The sequence below is a fragment of the Schistocerca gregaria genome, chromosome 3 (genome assembly GCF_023897955.1).
Source record: "Schistocerca gregaria isolate iqSchGreg1 chromosome 3, iqSchGreg1.2, whole genome shotgun sequence".
NCBI classification, from domain to species: Eukaryota; Metazoa; Arthropoda; class Insecta; order Orthoptera; family Acrididae; genus Schistocerca; species Schistocerca gregaria.
Window position 1 is genome coordinate 652,101,659 of NC_064922.1, and position 19,553 is coordinate 652,121,211.

A 19,553-nucleotide genomic window follows, 5' to 3' on the forward strand; every position below is an offset into this window, starting at 1 on the left:
AGTGGAACTCGTTCGAAAACACTGGACTTGGCTACTCAGCCCGCAAACAGATCACGTGAACTCCGCTTCACGTGCCCAGTACAGTTTGAGATGTTTGTGATCAGTGAAGGAACACACATTGCGTTAAATAATCTGTCCAACCTCCAAAGAAGGCGAACGACCTCCGATGAAAATAGATCCGCATCAGTAGCAGAGCTCCATCATAGAGCGGCGACACACAGTCCGTCACGGCCATCCGGACATGTCGGTGAAGCCATGCTGCGGTCTCGTAAGTTGTTCTAGTTGCCACTAGTCTTCGCCTACAACCCTTGTCCATGCACCGTATGCCTTTATTACTGTGGCACAGTTGAGATTCCGCCCCGCTCAGGGGGCATCGCCAAAAACTGTTGGTAGGTTCCTCGCAGCGGGCGACAGAACGCTGGAATCATCGGGCGGCAGAAAGCTGGAATCATCTAAGGATGTCGCAACTAGCGGCGTCAGTGTATTTGTCGACATAGCGATCGTGCGCAGAATTTTAAACCGTGTGTGTGGTCTGGCCGGAACCAGCGGAACGAGCAAGAGGAAGACGTTCCGCGGCTAGCGACCTAGCGACTTGGTGGGAGTATCGGCGAGCAACGGGACAGCGAGGGGACCGTCCAGTTCTGGGCGCAATGCAGGGGCAGCACGGAGCAGTGCCGACCGAAGGGTGTCGGTCGCTTTTGTTCTTGATGCCAGCAGGAGTCTTGTTGACTGCCCAAATGAAACATTCCTCTGCTTTACTTAAGTTCAGTTTATGCTGATTTCCTTTTGATGCTACGAACATATTGTTTGCATAACATTTTTTTTTTAAAATATCTCTTTGCCTGAAATTCAGCCTGCGTGCATACTTTATTGTTTGCTTACTGTATTTCTTGTGTATACCTCTTAAGTACATTTTAGTTTTATTTTATTATTGTTTCTTACCACCAGTCACATTTCTTTTGTGTAAGCCATTGAGCACATTTGATTACTGTTTCTTAATAACAGTTACTTTTCTTGTTTATGAATCAGTTTTACTTAATATTGTATCTCGTTGTGTAATAAAAATGTTTATAAATATCTATATGGTTGTCAGAAATTCTCCTTAAAAACTTCTAGGACGTGTAGAGGGCGTGAATAGATAATTTTTTTGAGTCGCGAATAGATATTTTTTTTTAAAAAAATAGACACATGTTCGGAAACGTGCTGTTTTCGTTCCACGACGGTTTCAATTCGGACGTTTAACTCATCCACTTCCGCTTAAGGAACTGAATTAGACGTGAAACAGTACAATTACCTGGCAACAAACGAAACATCCATTCATCACTTAGGCATATTTCTTTGTCTTAACACTTCAGTATTACGTATTTACATTATTCAAAAACAAGTAAGAACCCAGCTTACTATACGTACAGAACAGTGCTGATGCATCACAACAGCAGCTCGATATGGCGACCACCAACGTTGTTGCAGACATAGTAGCTACGGAGCATGTTCTGGTACACACTGCGCATCCCAACTGGTATCTCGTCAATTTCTACTGCAACGGCCAGAACTCGTGCCAACATAAAAGTCTTGAGATTTTTCTCTTTCCCGCAGCAGACGTGGACGCGTTACATATCTGAATTAAGACCGTCGTAGAACGCAAACAGGCCGTTTTCGGACATGGGTTCCTATTCAAAGTATTATGTACTCGCTTCCCTCTACGAGTCCAAGAACTTTGTAACGGGAATTTCCGAACAACCTGTATAATTAAATATTTGCGCCCCCACGACTCTCACCACCTTCCACACCATGCTGCTGCTAATTATTCCACCGCATCAATTAGTTACACACACACACACACACACACACACACACACACACACACACACACCGCATCACATCGTCGTAGTATCATTCGCAGAAAGCCGAAATATCACGGTATAACCAACTCGATTTCCCAAAACCGAGTATTCTGTTCCTTTCAACCACACACACTGCTAATATGTTTTAAGCACTGACGTGGCATACTGGCTTAGTCTGAACTACAAATAACACGAGTGTACGTAAATTACTGCTTTGCTGATCTTACGTATTAAGAATTTCTCTAGTTTTAGTCGCTTTTTATTGGTAGTCTTCAACACATCGCGTGAGTTGCGATTCAATTTTTTAACAACCTAGAGGCACAAGCAACACTGAGACAAACATCTCCTTGGTTCTGCAAGACTTGCAAAAAGTCCCTAATATTTCGACAGATACAAGTTGGAGAAAAGTTGAAAACCTACACATTCAGTAAGTGCTGTGACTTACATTTCAAATTCGTGTACATCCAAACGGTGGGGAGACAAAGGCATGTTACTTCCACTAGTAAAGCAATGTGAATTGAGAATAACTTTTGGGAAGGTGGGTTGCTTTATAAAAATCAAACGAAAAAAAAAGAAAGCATATCTTTTCCCTGTCTCATTTACGAACAGTATAGAACACGATCTATAAGCAATAGTCATAATAACAGATATGCTGAAGACTCGGCAATCTTTCTGAAGCACAAGAGACATGACGGTAGCGTAGCTGTTGTACTTCTGTGATTAAAACTAAAATGTAGCTCCAGTGTTATTTCAAGCTTTCACGAGTGCTCGTATTCGTGAAGTGAAGCTGAAGATATCTCCGACGCAGATGGCGCACTGACCCGCCTGGCAAGGTCCTGGGCAGTGAGGCAGCTGCGGGTCAAAATGTCAATCGGCGCAATGGCTAAGCGATTTCTGGAAGTGACTGAAGACTCGGCTCCACTCACTGCGTACCAGAAATGTGCTTCATTTGTTATACTTTCTCGAACCTATCTTTTGTATCCTATAAGAATGAGACAACAGTCTGAAGATTGTGCACCAAATGTGAATCGTCAATGGATATTTATCCTCTGAGGAAAATAGTCTCTGGATAACTAATTAAAGTTGGATATTTTCATGACAATAAACATTAAACAAAGTGATCTGTTCGCATAGCTAAAGGAGTCACTGCACAAACCTGCGACACTGGTAGGTAAACCAGACCACAATATGAGCTTCGCGCGCCGGGTTAACGATCTTTGATCTCGTACAGTGGCCATCCCGATTGTGGTTTTCAGTCTGATTTTCATATTATTATTGCCTCAGAGGCAACACACAAAATTTAAAATACAAATATAGCTAAATCAAAAACATTATTTTTCAAACGCAGATGGCGTAAACAATTATTCCTCGTTTAGGTTTACTGGCTTTTATGGTTCAGATGGCTCTGAGCACTATGGGACTCAACTTCTAAGGTCATTAGTCCCCTAGAACTTAGAACTACTTAAACCCAACTAACCTACGGACATCGCACACATCCATGCCCGAGGCAGGATTCGAACCTGCGACCGTAGCGGTCTCGCGGTTCCAGACTGCAGCGCCTAGAACAGCACGGCCACTTCGGCCGGCGGCTTTTATGGTAATATGAGAGTCGTGTGCCCTTAGAACTAAAATAAATGATAATTTTTTTTTGCTATAAAAGAAATGAATTGACAATTACTTTATACTAATTGTGGCATCTGATGCCTATCTCCAACCAGGTAGGTAATTCTAAATATAGATGATAATTTATTTAAAAATAGGTAAGAGAAAATAAAGCAATAAGTTAATACTCTTAAGCAATTACTCCTTTCACTCGTGTTTTCATGACCTACATCGTAAAACAAAAGTACTAAGGCAAACCACAAATGATGTTGCAAGTATGAACAAGGCAGTCGGATCTGTAAATTGATGAAATAAAGTATCTGAAACGGAATACGTGTATTAGAAGTTTTGATTACGACAGTGTGACATGGACTTTTATTGCGAACAAGATGTAAAAACTGGGGAGTCCTCTGCGAGCAACGGAGAGATTCGTGTTGAAAACTACCAAGAGAGAAATGAAACCAAAGAAATGGATAAGAGGACAGACTGAAAAGTGGAAAAAAGGAGATAGACGGAACATGTACCTAGCCGAATGGATGGCAGATGAACAAAGAAAGTACTCTGTCGGATTCCAAGAGATAAGAAGAAACAAAAAGACTATATGACTTTAGAGAAAACCTAGATCTAGACGAGGCCACTACCCAGCAGTGGATGTCAAACAGCTGGTGAGGTGGATCTGCCAAATGACTGATCGGTAACCGACCAACATTGTCCGTCACTGTGAAAACAAATGCTCAAGAAAAAAATAAAAGAGGAAGAATAAACAACATGAAAATTATTGGCGTTGCTAGTGGTGGTGTCTTTCACCGGATTCTACCTATCAAGACACTATCAAATTTTAGCGGGTGATGCACGTAACCAGTATGACCTGCTGTCTCCCAAAACCAACACGAATGGCGAGCGGTAAACGTGATGATTACACCCTGTTTCAACGCACTAATAGCTCTAACTCGCCGCCGTGACCTCGCGTGAGATGCACGCTAGTCGGAGTGATCTTACGTGAGACGTAAGTAGGAAGAAGCAGAATTCTCAGAAACCTATCTCAAAACTGGCTTCTGCAATTCTGAACTCAACCTCAAGAACGATGTGACCATAGTACAAAGTATGGCATCTATCCTGTTATGTCAGTTACTGAAAGCCGAACACACAACAAAGTTTCTTCTATGCATGGGCGATGAGTGTCCAGATTATTGCTGTCTTTTTTGATTTCTTCAGTAAGGTTGGTACAACAAAATTTCCACCAAATAAAACATCTCATAAGAATAGATCGCATAATATTTTGATAAACTTTCAACATTAGATCTGTTTTTCATTATTTGTAACCCGAGATAAGATTTATGGTGTTCCGTAGCTCTAAACTACATGCTCAAGATTATAACGGCCAAAAGATTTTCTGTTGGTAGTGCTTCAATGCTGGACGTTCCCTCATGTAGCGAGAGGATGCACGTTTTGTTGGTGTAGGCGTTACGGCGTGGAGGGGCATAAAGTTGCATGGGCATACTGACCTCGAAATTGTGTCTTGTAGGTGATTTATCTTCAATGTTGGGTCTTCTGTAGATTTAGCTAAGATGACAAAATCGTCTGCGAAAGACAATCAATTCTCAGTGGATCCCCTTTTCTCCCAAATACGATTTTTAAAATTCCTTCTTCTTCTGTTCTTTTTCTCCATGCCCTGATTACCTTTTATAGCACACAGCTGAACAACACTGGAAACAATCCGTCTCCATTGTCTTACTCCAGTTTTTATATCAAAAGCGCTGGAGGTTTCCACTAAACACCTGATTTTGCATTTTGTAATTGTGTGTGTCTTTTACCAAAGCCACTGTTTGTTTGTCCTCTCGAAACTCTTCTAAGGCCGTGAATGATGATCCTTGTCTATCTAATTAGATACTTTTTGAAGATTACAAATGTTACATAAATTTTTTGGCTATAATTCTTCTGTACTTGATTATAAATTTTAGATTTAAAATTTGTTCTACATAGATCCTTTTACAAACCCTCCTAGGTAGTCTCATAACTGATGATCTAGTTGGCTTTCTAGCCTGTTTTGTAACACTTTTGAAAGAATCTTAATTAAGTCACTGGAAGGAAGAAAATTCCTCTATAGTTGTTTGGGTTAATTTTATATCCTATTTTGTGGATTGGATGAATGAATGCTGTACTGAAATCTTCGAGTACAGCTTCTGTTTCCCAGAATTCTTCGAGCGAGGTGGCGCAGTGGTTAGACACTGGACTCGCATTCGGGAGGACGACGGTTCAATCCCGTGTCCGGCCATCCTGATTTAGGTTTTCCGTGATTTCCCTAAATCACTCCAGGCAAATGCCGGGATGGTTCCTCTGAAAGGGCACGGCCGACTTCCTTCCCTAATCCGATGAGACCGATGAGCACGCTGTCTGGTCTCCTTCCCCAAACCAACCAACCAACCATAATTCTAGAAAGATGCCGTATAGATCCTTGACTGTTCTTCCCCAGAGGCTTGTCAGTCTTTAAATCTTTAGCCACGAGGTTTGAGGAGCCATGTCACGGACTGTGCGGCCCCACCTATCGGAGGTTCGAGTCCTCCCTCGGGCATGGGTGTGTGTGTGTTGTTCTTAGCATAAGTTAGTTTGAGTAGCGTGTAAGTCTAGGGACCGATGACCTCAGCAGTTTGGTCCCTTAGGAATTCACACACATTTGAACATTTAAATCTTTAATGATATTTGGGTCTTCAGCCATACAGGGTGTTCTGAGTTTGTGTAAGTGCACTATCACCACCACCACCACCACCACCACCATTATTATATTAGAACACTTTACATATCAAGACCGTCTTCGCAGACAAATGACTTTTGTTCACTGGTACGTTGGTAACATGATATAGGAAGGAGCGTTCTCAGAAGCTCATGCAGATCTGGTTATCCTCGGAAACGACTATGACGAAGTTGGTTTGGACTGTTGAAGGAGAAGGCGAAGTAGCAGAAGAATACTAAATTCCATTAGATGAAAGATACCATTTTTCAAAGTTTGTGTTTGCAAGCTTCAATGACTTCAATCAGGTACCTAGCAACCATTCGAAGTGAGCCTGTCAAAGAACAAGAATGTGTGTGTAAAATGATGTGTATATATAATGACTTTAAAGGTGATGAGGTGTGTGGAAGGATTAGAGAGTGCGATTTGTGTTTCAACATAATTAGAAACTCGCAGTAGCTTCCATCTTGTATCTAAAAAAACAAACACCATTCAAAACGGTCCTGGAGGCCCAACAGTACCGACCGGCCGCCGTGTCATCCTACGCCCACAGGCGTCACTGGAGGGGCATGTGGTCAGCACAGCGCTCTCCTGGCCGTTGCCAGTTTTCGTGAACGGTGCAGCTACTTCTCAAGCAAGGAGTTCCTCAATTCGCCTCACAAGAGCTGAGTACACCTCACTTGCCAACAGCACTCGGCAGACAAGGACGGTGAATCATCCAAGTGGTAGCCAAGCCCGACAGCGCTCAACTTCAGTGACCTGGCGGGAAACGGTGTTACTACTGGGGCAAGGCCGTTGACAGCTACAAAATTATTAAAGCATGACTAAATTTTTGAAAAAAGGCCAGCGTCATTAACTTCGGTGCAGAAAGACCCGGGTTCGATTCCCAGTGTCTTCTCCGATTTTTCTGAGCTAAGGACGTCTGAAATGGAGTCTATTCAGCTTCGTGAGGCTAAACAAGGAGCTACTTGAGTAAAGAAGAAGCGGCATCACCAGGATTCATCTTAAGGCATAAAGACTAGAGGGATTGGCGACATGCTGATCACACATCCTACGATAACAGATCGCCCCTGGTGTAGGCAACAGTCGGCCAGTCGCAACAAGCCTAAGGTCTAGTCCGTGAGTTATGTTTACTTTTGTGTTTAATTATTATTAAAATAGTTGGCCTCTGTGATAAGTTACAAATGAGCATGACTTCAACATATATTTGTTTGCTGAAGAGGTGGGAGAGACAGCACCAAACTGTGACCCCTATCCCTCCTCCCAGAACCGAACCTTGGATCCATGCCTGCTACAATGCCTTCTGCAAGATCGGGTTCGAGTTAAGTCGTTTCCCTACAAGTTTTTTCATCCAACGTTTCTTTGTGGGTGTTATATCGCACCTACCCCGTCACTTTTATCAGTCTAATGTCGCTACAACGACGTTCATACTCGATTACGGACATTTCATTTCATAAAATACCTCTTCTATTTAACTATTTACGCAACATTTTTGAGACGCACAAAATTTATACCTAGACCTAAGCACAACTAGTTACGTCGCTTTTGATTTGTGTCGCTGTCACAAAAATAGATTCAACTGGCAATAAAAAGACGATAATACAGAAGAGAAATGTAAAACAGACAAGATGGTCAGTCAAATTTCTGTTAATAGGATTAAAAAATGGTTCAAATGGCTCTCAGCACTATGGGACATAACTTCTGATGTCATCAGTCCCCTAGAACTTAGAACTACGTAAACCTAACTAACCTAAAGACATCACACACATCGATGCCCGAGGCAGGATTCGAACCTGCGACCGTAGCGGTCGCCCGGTTCCAGACTGTAGCGCCTAAACCGCTCGGCCACTCCGGCAGGCTATAGGATTAAAAAATGTTGTCTTGACGTCTGGTTTGGATGTGAAAGTGACAAAACAAGAAATATTAAAAGAGTCATCAACTACCCGTTCGGTAGATCGTTTTCACTATTCTCTCGAAATGAAATTATGAGAATCAGTTTACAGGGTATGGATAAGCGATGTGTTAGTATAACTGCATATGGGCATTTATTGGAACACTAAATATCACATTGGCTTTAATCTGTAGAAACAGAACTTACCTTATTCGGCTTGCTCCCGATTCACACTAGAAGTGAAGCTAACAATTCGGTAAACATATTTATTGACGATAAAAAACATAAAACAGAGTCATTGTACTTTAGTTTACAGGAATAGTCTCTGTTGATATAATGTGGCATTTCTGAGATCGTTAGACGTGTTTAAATTGCGTTGATATGTTGTCATCTCCACTCAGTGACAGACACATTCTACGAAACATTATAAACTGAAAGATAGTTCAAAATGGTTGAAATGGCTCTGAGGACTATGGGACTTTATGCCTGAGGTCGCCAGTCCCCTAGAACTTAGAACTACTTAAACTTAACTAACCTAACAACATCACACACATCCATGCCCAAGGCAAGATTCGAAACTGCGGTTCCCGACTTAAGCGCCTAGAACCGTTCGGCCACAACGGCCAGCTGAGAGATGGATTACGTTCTTCTGTTAGTAGCCTTACTGATTAATGTCCTTGGCTCAGTTAGTCTCAGATTACATTAGGTTACGATTTTCAACTGTAAGTACGATTTGTAGTTACCGGGATAGTCTGGTAGGAAAACAATGAACTTCTGTAAAAAAAAATAATAATAATCTTAAATGTATTCTTTCGTATATGCACTGTTGTAATACGAAAGGATTATGTGAAACTCGAAAGAGAAAATTAGAAACAAATATAATTAGTTCAACTGAATATATATGGGAACATAGAAATTCTGAAGGAAGAGTGTGTGAACCAACTTGGGACAGAACTGAGAAATATGGTGAAAGAAAATCGGGTGCAAAACGGGTCTCTCGGTGGAAAAGCACAAGGAAGTTTGAGGGAAGATACAGTTGTAAAGCAGACTCATGATTACTACACTATTGCATGACCATTGGTGGGAAACCGCAATATATGAAGCGTGCAAAACATGAGAATTCTTTGTGTTTCTTTAACCGTGCCCTTGCCGAAAGAGAAAATGCAGAATCTCATAAAGTGCTATCCATACTGCTCCGAAACCACCTGTTGTTAGAATGATACCTCTTCATCACAGACTGGCATCTGAAGCAATTCGCTCCAGAGGCACTGCTGGAAAGACTCAAAATGCTAATAAGTGTCGACAAAGCATAATCATCAAAGTGCCCAAACGATGTACTTGTATCCAAAAGAGAAGGAGAACTTGCTGTGACACAAGTTGTTTCACAGTTCAACCATGGGTGCTATTTGACAACAACAACAACAACAACAACAACAACAACAACAGAGACCACTCTCCATTGTCAGCAATAAGGACGCGAAGGAGCAAAGTTAGAGTTGAGCAAAGAAGGAAGCAAAAGGCCACACGGTACCTAAAATTTGAAAAAGGAAGAAGGTATGCATCCCGATTGAAGGCCATACGAGCTGACGACGCTCAGAAGTGAGCGGAAACAACTTACAGCCATTTAGAGCAAGGACTGGGGAATGATTGTGTTGTGTGACTCTGATGCGTTTATCTCTAATTTGTGAAACTGATCATTCGAATAATACGTTTTCATAGTAAATATTCACTAAATTGGATGAAAGTTTTTGAGGAAACTCTATCACCGCTATCAGTCTTAAGTATAATTCTGAAAAAAAATTAAAAAAGAAAATATTGAAACTCGAATAAATAATCTTTTTCAATAAAAAGATTCAGAACATTGAAAATTAATTTTAAGGTCACCGTAAAAGACAGCGAAAGACGCTTAAACACAACATTTTGTATTACTAATTAAATGCAGTTTTTAAGTTTTTCAAGCACATGAAAGTAGTTTTTCAAGCACATGAAAGTAAATTTGCTGTATGAAGAAGGTTTAAAAAGAAACTTCAAAATAATAATTTCTCAAAAATTGTTACATAGATCGATTTGTAACCTTGCAGTTATATTTAACACAACGCACAAATTGTATGTCAAAAATTGAGACTAACTGATTAATTAGGATACAAAGTTCCATTTTTTACCCTTTCTGCACTAAATGGAAAATGCGAGAAAGTTAGCAGTTATCTTGTACTTTATTTCTTATATTTATTGCTACTGTGTGTACACAGAATGTCATAGTGGTGCCGCCCGATGACAGTCTTTATATAATATTCCCACCGGCGAGTTTTACAGCCTACAATGGCAACATTGCAGTTAATGTTTATACGAAATATATTCCTTGTTTAATTTATTTTTCATGAGATCAAATTATAAAAATGGAGGTATTTAAAGGGAAAAGGAGAAAACTAAGGCGCCTATTTATACACTGTTTACGTTGGGTATTACTGTTAAGAATATACAAGATTTTCTGTGTTTTTCTGGAAACATCTTCAATTTCGTTTTTCTTTGTTTTTATTTTTAATACTCAGTGTCAAAGAGAAAGAGTTGGGTTGATTATCACCACAAAAAGAAAAATGAGGATACACACAACGGCGACTTCATAGACTCGGTGCAAACCAGCAGTAATTAGTCGTCGGTACGAATTCTGATTATTCATCAATAACTATTCCAGGGAAGGAATACTGCGGAACACTAATGTGATACAACGGGTCATTCATCATTCACTGGGCACATAAACGAATACTTCACAGAACAATGGATTTTGTTCGCAAAGTTGGACAATGGACGATTTAAGGTGACACAGAGCTGTATGTAATACCCCATGAACAACATTTGGACTGACTCAATCTAAATATCATAAACGTTAAATCACACAAATATTAAGAAGCACAACAGAAATCAATGAACTATTTGTACTAAGCGTATCTGATGTTATTTACTCAATGGCGTAGCTCAAGTGGTGGCCATTACTGATAGATTAAACGCTGTTCACATTGTGTGTCCCTGACTTGGTAGGTCACGGCAGACGAATAGTGTTTATCTCTTCCCGTATTGCTTAATACTTCAAGAGTGACAAGCGTGTATAGTCTAGATCATAGGGATCCCCAGAGGAAATAACAAGAAAAATAATGTGGGATAAAACCAGGGAAGCAGACTCGCAACTTGACAAAATGGTTATATTACTACAGAGTATCAATAGAGCTCGTCAAAGTGGCCAACAGCATTTTTTGTTGTTTAAGTGACTGATAAGAGACTCATTGCAAGTTTGCTTAAATGCGTGGTATTATTTCTGCCGTATCTTGTGTACTACGCAAACCAATACTTTTCCTTTGATATGACACACGCGTTTCCCTCTCTGTCAATAAAGAAGAGTCCCGGCGGAGGTTCGAGTCCTCCCTCGGGCATGGGTGTGTGTGTTTGTCCTTAGGATAATTTAGGTTAAGTAGTGTGAAAGCTAAGGGACTGATGACCTTAGCAGTTAAGTCCCACAGGATTTCACACAAATTTGAACATGTTTTGAATAAAGAAGAAGAAACGTAGCAAAGAACGGGAGGATGATTTAATGTCCCTTAGACATTATCAGAAGTTACTGAAATTAAGCGAGATTCAAATGTAATGAAAACTATAGAAAAACGTGTATATTACTCATCACAGGTAGTTAGTTACGTATTCCGCAGTTCATATTCAAAATAAATGTTTTGATCTCATTAGTGGAACCTGAGCAACCGTGGTAGACATGTAGTAAAACAGAGTACCTGGCCACTTACTAGTTTAAACTGGCAATTAATGTCTACCAAAGAATCCATCTGTACTATAGAAATAGCTAGAAAGTTCAAAAAAATGGTTCAAATGGCTCTGAGCACTATGGGACTCAACTGCTGTGGTCATCAGTCCCCTAGAACTTAGAACTACTTAAACCTAACTAACCTAAGGACATCACACACATCCATGCCCGAGGCAGGATTCGAACCTGCGACCGGAGCAGTCGCACGGTTCCAGACTGCGCGCCTAGAACCACGAGACCACCGCGGCCGGCGAGCTAGAAAGTGGAAACAATTTTCTTTTCCACTTAAAGTTCTATTCGTGAAAATTAGTTTAAACAGAACTGGAAAGGATTGCTGAGAAGGAATTTAATCAGTTGTAAGACTACTATGTCATTGGCACAATTATATTATCTTAGGTGTGCCCTCCTTTGTCTCGGAAGACAGTGGATTTTTCTTGTTAGTACTTTAATAAGATTCTCGCATGCATTTCACTTTTGGGCACTGTCGTGCACATACGATTAATGGTTTGCGATTAGTTTATGGTGGAGGCGTCTCCTGCCGTGTCAGCGAACTATGTGGAAATATTATGTAACACCGCGTGGGGTTTCATTTATAGAAGTTGATTTGAACTGTAAATGATTGTGTCGTGAACATTAATTAGTCAAGGTTATTAAAGTGAACTAATGGGAACTACGTTAACTGCGCCTGAGGAGTACAAGTTGTAAAAGTGACCGGTAATGAATCTCTGACGCAACAGCTGAATGCCTGTTGGTTTTGAACTTCCTGGCGGAATCTTAATGGTCTGGTGGACTGGAACTCGAACCTGAAACCCTACCTCTCGCGAAAATTCTTTTACAGATGGAAATATTCCAACACGTCTCACGGATCGTACCCACGGCTTCACTCCTGTCATTATCTCTTTTTGATTAAGCGGAAATTGTTTAGCTGATTTCCCTTCTAAGCACTGATTACCTCATATGATTAGGTTAGGATTACATCTGATCTATATACATCAAGGCTACGGTCACTGAAACTGAATGCACAGTGCCGAGTCCAAATTTAGTCACTAAATGTAATGTAAGACTGCTGATAATATTTTCACTGATTGAAATTAGGTGTACATTTAATACTTTATTATCTAACGGATTATTACACCTAAAATGTATTCTGGGATACCACTGAATGAAAATTTAAAGAAAGTTGACATTTGTCATTATGGTTAAATATAGCTCTTATAGTTCAAGTTTCAGTCAACTTGTATGCCTAAAATATTGTATCCTGGATGGTTCTTCTTGTCAGTACTACACCTTAGACGAAGATGTTACATTTTTACAGCACTACACTTTTGTGCGTTCGTTCCAAGATTAAATCAGACCAATTTGTATAGGTAAGTTAATAATTTTCATAACAACATTAATTTTATCTTTCTTGTTGGTGCTTCACTGTTCGGCTGACATCAATAACTGTAGATTTTAGAAAGAACTAATTCTGTCTCCTGGTTCAAATGAAACGGCAGAACATTAAACGAAAACCAGAACACAAATGAGAGGAAGGAACATTAGGGTTTACAAGAGAACGGCAGGATCGCACTTTGTGGAAAGCACACTGCAATGACTCACCATTCATAGTGTTCTGGTCTGTTTGAGGTTTACAAGTACAATTTATTGTGCCTGTTTGCATAGCTGTTCTAAAACAATGTGCTCAGACATGTATTCTATGAAATCAGAACTTCTCAAATAGCAAAGTAATGACCGACACAGTCTATGGCCTTAAATAATTCTCGAACCTCATTTGAAAATAATTTACAAATAGAGTTTAACCATTTTATTATTTGGCCAATGACTATGTAAATTCAAGATTGATATTTAGAAACGAAAAATGTGTTTCACCCCAGTGGTTAAATGACGGTATCGCGCCTACCACCTCTGATCACATTGTGACCTCTGGCGGCATCCGAGAAAAGTACACACTATATTAAAAAGCTTTCCAGCGAGTGGTCAGTTCTCCGTATAATAACCAGTTATAACTAAAGGGGTAGTAAAGCAGTAACTTCTAAAGATATTTTATGCTGATTTCTGTAGATACCGTAGGATTCTTACATTTCTCAAGAAACATCTGGCCTTGAATCATGGTGATATGCAGTTCTACAGTTATCTTGTCTCCCATTATGCAATATTTATATGCCGCTATCTCGCATATCTCAAGTTAGGAAACCCAAGACTCTCATTATTTATCAAACTCTCCCTCGAGAATCCCCTTTCAAGCGTAAGAAGCACGCATTAATAACGTCCGATCATTAGAGTCTTCGACGCCGCCCAGGAAGCCGTAATCCAAGCGATTGTAACTCAAGTTACAGCCAGTATGTGCAGTTTCGTACTGACAAGAGTTTTATTCAACCTCATGACCAAATTACAGATGAATGCATTCCCGGGAAGATGATTTTTCCCTTCGTGGATCAACAAAATGAGTAAGCATTTAAGTATCGTGTTCTTCAGAAGATATGGGTAACGAAAAGACCTGCTTCGCGTTCATTTCGTATGTCATCCAAGGATTTGACAGTACTTCGACGAATGCTACGGTTCTGCGAACAAATGGACAGGCTGCACTTCGCATATTAACAAATTGACTACAATAAAAAATGAGGACACTGTCACACGAACACACTTAAAACAAAAAGCATGACTGCATTACGGATGGAAGTCTGGCAGCAGCGCCTGTGATGCGTCTGTTCATTACAGTCTCTGAATGACAGTCAGCATCAAACAAATCTCAATGTAAATCCTGCACCTCTAAGAGATTTCCACTTTCGTGGATCGTTACTTACTTGGTTCGGCAGTGCAAGTAAACAAGAAAAAAGTGTCATTACACGCCTCTCTTATCACAACAGCTGCAGCTCTACCACGTGCAGGAACCAAGTTAGTGAAACTGAACCGACTGCCGTGCCACGAACAATGTGACGCTCGACATACTGTAAGCAGATGTCATAAAAGACGGCGACACGGCAACTGCGTAGTTGGCGAGTGTGCCATACCAGTACTGCCAACAGCACAAAGAAGCTGCAAGTGCGATGGGAAGAAACTTCTCTGAATGAGCTCGAATTGATGCGATGAGATCTTGCTTGGTTACTTGTGCTCAGCACGTCATGGGTAGCAATGTAATCGCGTCCGAAAATTGTGGGTATGGCGTAATTTGCAGAACAAACACGAAGCTCTGAAATACTTCCGTCTCAAATTAAAGGTTTCTAAGTGTGAAACAGCACAAGTGCATCGAATAAATATGTTTTGCGTTAAGGGTACAAATATGTTCTCTATAATGCGATCTCTTGATTCAGATCAAGACTGGGTGATTAGCAACATGTTTGCTTTTATTATTTCTTTCCTTTCGGATGGCGTTTAAGCACGTTATATTTCATCTAGGACGCGCACATATTAATTTGCAATTTTTTGTCCACAAGAGCTGCGACAAAATGTATAGTACCGAAACTAACTCCTTCAAGATCATGACCACCTACGCTCACGATCTACACTGAAGTATCTGCCTTACAGCAGGATGTATTATTTTCCGAAACTTCTACAAAAATACCTATACTCCGCATACCATCTTTTGTTGTGTGGTGGAGAGTATTTCTGTTACCACTATCATTCCTCACTTGCTTGCTCCACTCGCGAATGGTGCGTGAGAAGAACTACTGTCAATAAACCTATTTATCAGCTCTAATTTCTCTGATTTTCTTGTGCAGGAAGAGGTCTAATATGTGACTCACTTCTTCTCAGAAAGTATCTGGAATTTGTTGAGTATTTTCTGAACATACTAGCTCTTACTATACGATCCTAACGTTTTCGCAGTTATTAAACGAACTCATAACGGAGCGTGCCGCTCTTTGTGTACCATTTTGCAGCAGAATTTTCCTTATAGATTAAAATAGTGTGCCGGACCAGGACCCGAACCTCGAACATTGTCCTTGACGGACAATACTTTTACCGTTTCAGTTGTCCGGGCACACTGACGACCTGTCCTCTCAACATCAATTCTATCACGAGTTATGAGCCCTGCTGGATTATTCAGTCGCTAGGAACGATGCAAGTTTTTGGGTTCGCATCCCGGACTGGAAAGTACTTTTAATCTGTCAGGAATACTACGATGTAATTATCGACTGCAAGCGATAGCGACAAACAGCTGCCGCGCGGGATTAGCCGAGCGATCTTAGGCGCTGCAGTCATGGACAGTGCGGCTGGTCCCGGCGGAGGTTCGAGTCCTCCCTGGGGCATCGGTGTATTTGTCCTTAGGATAATATAGGTTAAGTAGTGTGTAAGCTTAGGCACTGATGACCTTAGCAGTTAAGTCCCATAAGATTTCAGACACATTTGAACATTTTTTGAGAAACATCTATTGTTATACAGTAGGTAGTGCTGTAAACCGCTAGTTAGCCATCTTGGGCTGGCATATCTTTAGACGAACAGCTCGCTTATAATTTATATCAAGTATATCGAAATACAAAGAGAGACAATGAAAAGGTGCATATACTTAAATCCAAAACCTATAAACACTGGGAAAATGTCCGCCCCCGTTAGCTGATTGGTCAGAGCGGCGAAATGCCACGCCAAGGGGCCCGGGTTCGATTCCCGGCTGGGGCAAGAGATTTTCTCCGCTCAGGGACTGAGTGTTGCGTTTTCATCATTTTCATCCCCATCTCCGACGCGCAAGTTGCCCATTGTGGTGTCGAATGCAATAAGTACTTGCCTTCGGCGGCCGAACTTCCGCGAATGGGGAACTCCCGGCCCACAATGCCGTACGCTCACTTCCACTGAGAAAATCAGAATACAGAAATTAAGTATGAAAGAATTTATTTCTGTACAGAAGGATTTAGCTGCACATGAAGTATCTAGTGAAGTTCTACACGTATTCGGAGTCACAATTTTATGGATTGTAACCTGCCCGAGGCATGATTCGTACCTGCGACCGTAGCAGTCGCGCTGTTCCGGACTTAAGCGCCAAGAACCGCTCGCCACTGCGGCCGACAGAACGGCTGCACTATTTTTCGCGTTCACTCGACACGCTTTATATATTCTCCACTGCTAGTGCTGCCACCCACGGTTAATGACCAACCAATCTAATGCATATGCTGGATGTAAGAGTTTTCCCATTTGCTTACTCTTAGCTTACTGTCTTCTACTCACTTCTATCCAAAATATATTTTAAAACGAGTGAAAAAAGTGTATTTTTCTTGTGTGACATTCTATGAACTCAAATCGTTCAGAAATTTCCTCTATATAATTATCTGTAACAGATTGATCAGGTGCCTTGCTTTTGTCTTCCACTAAAGCGTCTTGCATAGCTGTAGCGTTAATTTTTTTAAAAAAAAACATTACTAAACTTATACGTACAAAGATGTCATTTTGCTGAAGTACTGTATTTTACATCAAAGTTCATATTGAAAAGCTATTTAGCTGCATGACATTCGACAACTATTTATGAATACTGTATTTAAAACTTTTCTGCAGGTCTTCTGAAACGTTCCTGTATAGACACGTTGCAGCTGGTGTTGTCGTCCGTTAATGGCACCACCTTCCGTAAGTCAATCACGTACACGAGTTTGTCATGGCGGTTCACCGTAAGTCTTCAGCTCATCTAACCACCTCCTCCTCTGTCTCACAATCTGATCATAACTATCTGGAAGGTAGTGATGTTGGATACTGGGGTCTGGAGCGAAATGGACACACTAACTCATCCCAAAGGTGTTCTAGGACGGCACTCTGGACTTCACAGATCATTTAAGGAATGTTATTCTTCACAAACCACTGCCTCACAGATGCTCTTTATGGCAGGGATTACTGTCATGCTGATGCAATCAATTATCGTCTTCAACGACGTATTACCCCAGTGTACGCAGTACAAAGTACTGTAAAATGTGCTCATATCCTTCTGCATATGGCGGTTTATGAAGTGTCGTAAGCAGACCACACCCTACTCTCGAGAAATGAAAAGTCCTCATACCGTTACACCACCTATTACTACTTTACTTTTGGTACTACACATAATGGCACGTAACATTCTCCAGGCAATCGTCACACCCAAACCCCTCCATTGGATTGCCACAGGGTACAGCATGATCCATCCCTCCAAATCACTCGTTTCTAGTCATCCACTGTTCCTCTTTACACCACCTCATGCGACGGTTAGCACTGACTACAGAAATATGTGAGTTACGAAGAGCTGCTCAATCACTGTACCCCATTCTTCTTAATTCTGCGCACAGTCGTTGTGCTAGCCGGACTGCTGGTAACCACTTTGGAAACCACGAGTGATTCCCTCCGCTGAGTACAGGCGATATTTTGCAACCACCTTGTCAGTCAGTAAACGAGTTCTGCCTGGTCTCCGTTTAGCTGTCATTGTTCCTTCGGTTTTCCACTTCACTGTCACATCACCAACAGTCGACTTGGTAAGGTTCAAATGGACTGAAATGTTCGTGATGGATTTGTAACGTAGGTAACATCTACTGAATAGTCCACGTCTGATGTCACTAACCTCTCCTGACCGAATCATTCTGCTGTTAAAGCGTCTTACTAACAACACAATACTCCTCGCCACTGTGACATCTAGTGGCCAATTCCGGATTACATAGGGGTGTTCGGATAAAATGTTCAAATGTGTGTGAATTGCTGAGGGACCAAACTGCTGAGGTCATCGGTCCCTAGACTTACACACTACTTAAACTAACTTATGCTAAGAACCACACACACACACACACGCCCGAGAGAGGACTCGAACCTCCGACGGGAAGGGGTGTTCGGATACTTTGGCTGTTTTGAAAGGAGGTAGAATACACTAACGATGGTCTAATTATGTCCACAAGGCAAGATATTTTTTGTCTGGCGGCACTCTATTCGTATTGTCTGTCTTAAATAATTGTTTCGTCTCAATTTATTTTCAGCATTAGACAAGATGATCTGAAATTAATTTACATATCCCCTGGAAACAGAGAGTGACCTACCGCTAAATCTATTACAACAAATTTTGCATAAAGTGGAGCTCGGTGGACTAAAATAGGGAAAGGGAAAATGAGTATGTTTTGTTCACAGAAGGGCTCTCTCAAATTGCCACAAAGCCACCGATACACAGTACTCGGCCATTACTTATAATACAGGATCAAGAGACTATCAAACAAGGCAGTTTATTACCAGTCACGTTGCGTTATATGTCTTAAGTTGCATCAGTGTTGAATTACATTAAGGTTTAGAAAAGCAGTATGTATGCGGTGGGTATAGTGTGATTTAAAAGCAGACTTGACGTAGGTGGTTTCACTGCCTGTAGCTTCTGCTTTATACAGGGTGTTACAAAAAGGTATGGCCAAACTTTCAGGAAACAGGACTATTTGTTCTGTTGGGACATAGTAGGTAATAAATCAAATTTGGTATTTGATTACATAAGCTACGTAAAACAGTTGCAGTGTTATATGTTCTGTAGCTGTATATATAATGTATGTGTTCTGGCCGGAGGCAGTTCGTTCCGTGCTCTTGTATGTGGAAGTGCTGAATCAACCTTCGTTAAGTGAAGTTAGTGTTCGTCATTCATCAAATTACATCTTCTTCTACGTGACATTATTCTGGTGGAGGTGCCGGGTATTGGAACTTGTGACAGCGTACATTATTGACGACACAGTGGCTTCCATCAGGCAACGACAGAGCCGCCGTTTACGTGGCGAG

At 41.0% G+C, this 19,553-nt stretch overlaps 1 protein-coding gene across 5 annotated transcripts in view; it reads right to left on the reverse strand.

The window, feature by feature from the left end:
* LOC126356100 (glycerol-3-phosphate acyltransferase 1, mitochondrial) overlaps positions 1-19,553 on the reverse strand; it is a 387,533-nt gene that overhangs the window by 237,422 nt on the left and 130,558 nt on the right. The window contains exon 1 of one of the 5 annotated variants that reach the window (XM_050006797.1): positions 14,675-14,844. The exons of the other annotated variants lie outside the window; for them this stretch is intronic. The gene's annotated coding sequence lies outside the window, so the exon portion shown is untranslated. Of the gene's footprint in view, positions 1-14,674; positions 14,845-19,553 lie in introns of those variants that run through there. 5 annotated transcript variants of the gene reach the window in all.